Consider the following 6,601-nt stretch of genomic DNA (forward strand, 5'->3'; position numbering starts at 1 on the left):
GAGACTAACTTAGATAACTCTAGCTTATGTCAAATTTGCAATAAAAACTAAACAGAACTACAGCCATACAGAAAAATAATTGGGCAAAAGACTAAGAGCTAATCATAATATTCCAAGGGAGAAAACAGCCCATATTGCCCAGATCCTTTCTGGTTCCTCATTGTAGCATATCTTCCTCCCGGGTATGGAGCAGTATTCCTCTGGGCTGAGGGTCTTAATTTCTTTATGAACAATTCTCAGACAGAAAAGCAAGGGAAATTAAAGAAGTAATCATGGCCAGTGTTTGTTTGCAGTGCAGGGGATAGGGGAAGCTATACTGAGGGCCTTTTCATACTAAGTGCTCTACCATTGATCTACATTAACTCTTGTTTTTTTAAAAAATTATTTAATTTTATGTATATGAGTGTATTGCCTGCATGTATGTAAGTACATCCATGACATGCAGTGCCCAAGGAGGACACTTGGAACTGGAGTTATGGACAGTTGTTAGCTGCCATGTAAGTGCTGGGAATTGAACCCAGGTCCTCTGCAAGAGCAGCCAGCGCTCTTAAATGCTGAACCATATCTCTAGCCCAAGCTCTTGTGTTTTTTTAAGGAAACATTTAAAGTGTTTATTGATGTAAAAGTGTTTTTTTTTAATTTAACACATTTTTCCTCTTTCCAGTAACAGTTTTTTAAAATATATTTTTATTAATTCTCTGAGAATGTTATAATGTATTTTGGTCATATTCACCTCTCCTCCCCTAACTCCTCCCAGATCCACCCCCAAGTCCCTACCCGCCGGTGTTCCCCAGGTTTCTAGTTCCTCCAAGGGGCGGGGTCTGCTGCAGAGAATGGACTGGGCAGAGTGAGCCACAGAAGGAGTGGCTTGTGGCGCCATCTTGGGACAGAAGCGGCCAGCCGCCAGTAATGCTGGAGCAACACAGGAACTCACAGCAGCTGAGCGTACTCAAGGACAGAATTGGCTGACACTTATGGACCTGGGGTGAGATCACTGGCCCCTGAGCATGAGCAAATGCTAGCGGTGACTATAGGCATGCCACAGGAGCAGTCTGATATAGCAGGCTCTGAGCCGCGCGGGGCTAGGCACTGGGTGCTCATTCCTTTATAATTTACTCCCCTCCCCCCCACACGATAATAATAAATGCACATAAAGATATGTTATATGGTTTGCCTGATAGCGCAAAAGACCCAGAGAGAAATCTGGCACCACCACCCAAATTCATGATTTTTTTTAATCCACTGAGTCCAATTTGTGTTGCCCAAATCTCTTAGGTGTGGCATCTGCCCTGGAAGAAATGCTCTCGCTCTCGCTCTCGCTCTCGCTCTCGCTCTCGCTCTCGCTCGCTCGCTCTCTCCCTCCCCCTCCCCTCCTCTCTCAGCAGCTATCAAATGCCAGAAGTTCCTCAGATATGGATGAGTCTTCTTGCCCACCTCCCCCCCACACCCACCATGCTGGGATTCTGTCTCGCTTGAGCCTGAGCAGGTCTTGTGCATGCTGTCGCAGTTGCTGTGAGTTATGTTCAGCTGCCCTGCTGTCTGGAAAACACTGTTTCCTTGTCATCCGTCACCTCTGACTCTTACAATATTTCCACCCCCTCTTCCAAGAAGATCCCTGAACCTTTGGAGAAGGGGTGTGATATAGATGTTCCATTTAGGAAGCTCTTTTTTGAGAGAGGGTCTTGCTTTCTAGGCTATGCTGCCTTTAAACTTATTATTCCCCTGCTTTAGCGTCCCAGGTGCTGGGATTGCAAGTGTGTGGCACCACACATGGCTAGAACTCTAGTTTTTATGCTTAGCTTTGGGGAAGATGGATTCTAATCGCTAGTGGCCTGCCTGGAGGAAAAGGAATTCTAGTTTCTGTTGTTTGTTGTAGGAGAAGAATGATGGACAAGACAAATGAGAACAGCAGAAAGCCAGAGAGAAACGTTGTTCCCTAGGCTGTTTGAGAGGGCTGCATCTTTTGTGGGCCCCAATGGAAACATGTGCAGGGGAAACTGGAGGCACTGTGAAGAAATGACCCACTCTACTCAAGGACAATATGAGTGGGAAAATCCCGTTGCCAAGTTCTGTGGAACCAGGCATGTGTGGGCCTGATATTCCAGCACTTTGGGAGGCTACGGCAGGAGGACTGTGAGTTCCAGATCAGCCTAGACTACATATTGAATTGGAGGCTAGCCAAAAGATATATAGGGAGATCCTGCCTCAAAAACTCATAAAAACAGGAGTGGGAGAGATTATTCAGTGGTTAAGAGCACTTGCTCTTTCAGAGGACCAGAGATAGGTTCCTAGCACCCACATCAGGTGGTTCACAACTGCCTTTAACTCCAGTTCCAGGGGATCCTACACCCTATTCTCACAGCTGCACACATGTGCACATACACACTCACAAACACACACATACACATAAATAAATATCAAAATAAAAATCTTTTTTAAAAAAAAACTCATGAGGGACTGGAGAGATGGCTCAGCAGTTAAGAGCACTGACTGCTCTTGCAGAGGACCCGGGTTCGATTCCCAGCACCCACATGGCAGCTACAAACCACACTTAACTCCAGTTCCAGGGGAATCCAAAGCCCTCTTCTGACCTCCGCGGCATTGCACAACACGGGTGCACTTACATACATGCAGGCAATGCACTCATACACATAAAATAAAAATAATAAATATTTTTTTTAAAAACTCATGAGACAACCAGGCATGGTGGCACATGCCTTTCAGGCCAGCACTTGGGAGGCAGAGGCAGGCCGATCTCTGTGAGTTCAAGGCCAGCCTGATCTACATAGTGATTTCCAGGCCAGCTGGGGCTACAGGGAGACCCTGTCTCAAAAAGACCAGGAAAAAAAAACTCATAAGACTTAAGATGTGGGAAGTGAGATGGGATCTGCCAAGTAGACAAAGGAAGCCTGAGCTTTCTTGGCAAAGAAAGAAAGGAATGGGCCCCAGTAGCCCCAGGACATGTTCCTGCTGCTACAGTTCGAGGCTCCCAGCAAGGAGGAGAGGTGGGAGAGAGGACAGGAACCAGACCATAAGCAGAGGAACTGTTTAGTTAGACTTGTGTCTTGGAAGGTTAACCACAGGCAGTAGAGGGGAAGAGACTCCAAAAGGAGCAAGACTCAGTTGCATTAAGGGGAAAGTTAGGGCAGGTGTTGAGCCCTGAAACAGAGGTGATCTTCCTGCCTGCAATGAATTGTTTTCAGCAAGCTTCTCCCTTTATTGCAACTCCTTGGCAATTTTAATTAATTTATTTATTAAGTGTGTGAGTGTATTATGTGTGAGTGTGGATGGGCAGGCACACCATGGTGTGGAGGTCAGAAGACAACGTTCTGGGAGTCAATTCTCTCACTGTGGAGTCCTGGGATCGATTCCAGTTTGTCAGGCTTGTGTAGCAAGTACTTTACCTGCTGGGCCATCATACCAGCCCATCACAATTTTGAAATACTCCAATGCTCTGGAAATCTGAGGGCAAGCCATTTTTTTTAAGGAATTCTGTGAAGGTATTTAATCTGACCCATTTATAAATCAAGTTGGTGTTCTTTCATTTTATCTTTTTGTGGGGGTGAGGGACAGGGTCTCAGTACGTAGCTCAGGCTGGCCTTCAACTCACAGTCCTCCTACCTTAACCTCACCAGCACTAGGAGATTTGGTGCTCTTTTTTGTTTTGTTTTTTGTTTGTTTGGTTTTGTTTGTTTGTTTGTTTGTTTGGGGCTTTTTTGGTCTTTTTGAGACAGGGTCTTCCTGTAGCCACAGCTGACCTGGAACTCACGATGTAGACCAGGATCTCACAGAGATCTGCCTGCCTCTGCCTCCCAAGTGCTGGGATTAAAGGTGCTCTTTCTTTAACCAGCCCTTCAGCACTCTTTCTGTCAGTTTCGGGGATCTAGTCTACTCAGTGACTCATAATCTTTTCCAGCTCTGCAGTCCAGCCTTCCTGTCTTTCCCCTGCCCAGGTCTCAGACAAAACAGAGTAACTGCAGGTCAGGGCTATAGCAAGCCCAGTGCAGCAAGCAAGTTTGTATTCCCAGGCTTTCTGTTTTTCTTCAGCGCCTGAGGTGATGCTTTGTAATGAGGAGGAGTCTTTTTAACAGACTCCATGCCTCTAAGAGTTCAACAGATGACAGCAAGGTGTGGGGAAAGAAGGAAACTCACAGCAGTCTGGAAGGAACTCAAAAGTTCAGCAGTGCCCATTATCACTTGGTGGTACTCTTTGCTATCGTTTGTGTGTTTGAAAAGTTATTCCTTTATCCATCAAGAAAAATAAATGAGGGGCTGGAAAGATGGCTCAGCGGGTAAAAGCACAGACTGCTCTTGGAGAAGACCTGGGTTCAATTCCCAGAACCCACATGGCAACTAATGGCTGTCCATAATTCCAGTTCCGGGGGATCCGATACCCTCTTCTGATCACCTCAGGTACTGCGGGACACAGGTGCCTTACACACATGCAGGCAATACATTCATACACATAAAATAATAATTTTTTTTCAAAAAAAAAAAAGGAATGAAACATTACCAGTCCGGAAGCAAAGAAAAACATTAGGCAATGCAAGTCGTAATCCAGGTGAGACTGATAAAGACACCAATTTAACATAGGCTTGTGGGGCTGCTCCTGGGAAGGACCTGGGTTCAGTTCCCAGCACCCACATGGCAGCTAACAACTGTCTGTAACTCCAGTTCCAGGGAATTCAGTGCTCTCTTCTGACCTCCACAGGCACTTGACCTACCTACATGCAAGCAATACACTCATACACATTAAAGAAAAATAATTGGGGAAGCTGATGTAGTCATCCCTTGGTGTGTGTAGGTTCCATATCTGCAGATTCAACTGTAGACAGAAAATATTATAAAATAGTGCAACTGTACATACATTTTTCTTACCATTATTCCCTAAACAAATATAACAGCTATTTACAAGTGAGTCTTTTTTTGTATTTTTTTTTTTTTGTCTTTTTGAGACAAGGTCTCTCTGTAGCCCCAGCTGACCTGGAACTCACTATGTAGACCAGGCTGGCCTTGAACTCACAGAGATCTGCCCGCCTCTGCCTCCCAAGTGCTGGGATTAAAGGCGTGCACCTATAACAGCTATTTACATACCACTTATATTTTTCAGGTATTATAAGTAATCTAAGGATGGTTAAAGTATATGGCAGGGCTGGATGTGGTGGTATAGACTGATAATCCCAACTACTAAGGAAGCTGAGGCAGGATTTCAAGTTCAAGGTCAGCCTGGGCTACATAGTAAGTTCAAAGACAACGAGAGAGAGAGAGAGAGAGAGAGAGAGAGAGAGAGAGAGAAGTTCTGCACAAATACTATACCATTTTATATAATAGACTTGGAAATGTGCAGAGTTTAATATCTAGATATTTAGGGATAACTACACCCCCCTCTCAAATGTCTTGTAAACTTTGAATTTATCTATATGTATATGAATTTATATGTATATGTAGCTTATCTAAGTTACAGAAAACAAGCCAACAAGATACCTGGCATTCATCAGGAATCAAATAAATGCTATTTTTCTGCCCTTCCCATCCCTGAAGGAAGTTCTGTCAGAAAGCAGGCCTATGGGTACTGTCTGTGGGATTAGCTAGACCAGGACAAAGGCTTAGTCCCAGCTCCTGACACTCTAGGCAGAACCCAGAGTTCACAGTGTAGCTCAGAGGAACTCCTCTACCACAACTGCTTCTGGGCCTTCCTGAGCCCACAATGAGTGGCCACAGGCCTGCGCAGGCTGATGCATTAAGATCCTTTCACTATGAGAATCAGCCTGATTATAGGTCAGTGGGGCATTAGTAGCTTTATCCTGGCCCCTTGCCCTCAGTTCTTCCCTATTTGCCATCCCCAACAAAAAGAAAGGCCCTTTTCCCACTTCATGAACAACTCCTGCCCCCCTGTCCTGTGGAGAAGGAGGTGGGGCATTAGGCTGACCCTTGCCCCAGGTGCTCCTACAGCTCATGACAAGATAGTCATTCCCCGTATGGTGAGAATCACCTTCCCCTTCTGCAATGGTCACCTTGAGATCCTACTGCTCTATTACCCCCATGTCCAGGGTTTCACTGTCCTAGGACATAATCCCAGGCCTGCCTGCCTCCTTCCCTCCCTTTCTCCCTCCCTCCCTTCCTTTCTTTCCTTCCTTCCTTCCTTCCTTCCTTCCTTCCTTCCTTCCTTCCTTCCTTCCTTCCTTCTTTCTTCATTTAGCTATACCACCACATCAAAAAGATTACTGTGCCCAGGCAAAAAAAAAAATCTCCCTAAGGATTTCTGTTGTTTGGCTGCCAAATTTCCTTGCAAGTGATTTAGTTGTTTTATGCATCCAACCTACATTATATTCCATCTTCAGCACTGAGTATAAATATTTCTAGAAGAAATTAGTGAGTCAGGCGTGGTGGCATACACCTATAATACCAGCACATGGGAGGTAGAAGCAGAAATATCATGAATTCGGAGTCTACCTGGTCTACATAGAGTTCCAAGCAACCCTGTATTTTTTTAAAAGCCGAAAAAGTAAAAATAAAGTAACACTGAAGAAATGTGTGTATGAGTGTTTTCTTGCTTGTGTGTAGGTGCACCATGTACATGCTTGGTAGTGGTGGAAGCCAG

This window comes from Nannospalax galili, unplaced genomic scaffold (assembly GCF_000622305.1).
Source record: "Nannospalax galili isolate Female #2095 unplaced genomic scaffold, S.galili_v1.0 scaffold741, whole genome shotgun sequence".
NCBI lineage: Eukaryota > Metazoa > Chordata > Mammalia > Rodentia > Spalacidae > Nannospalax > Nannospalax galili.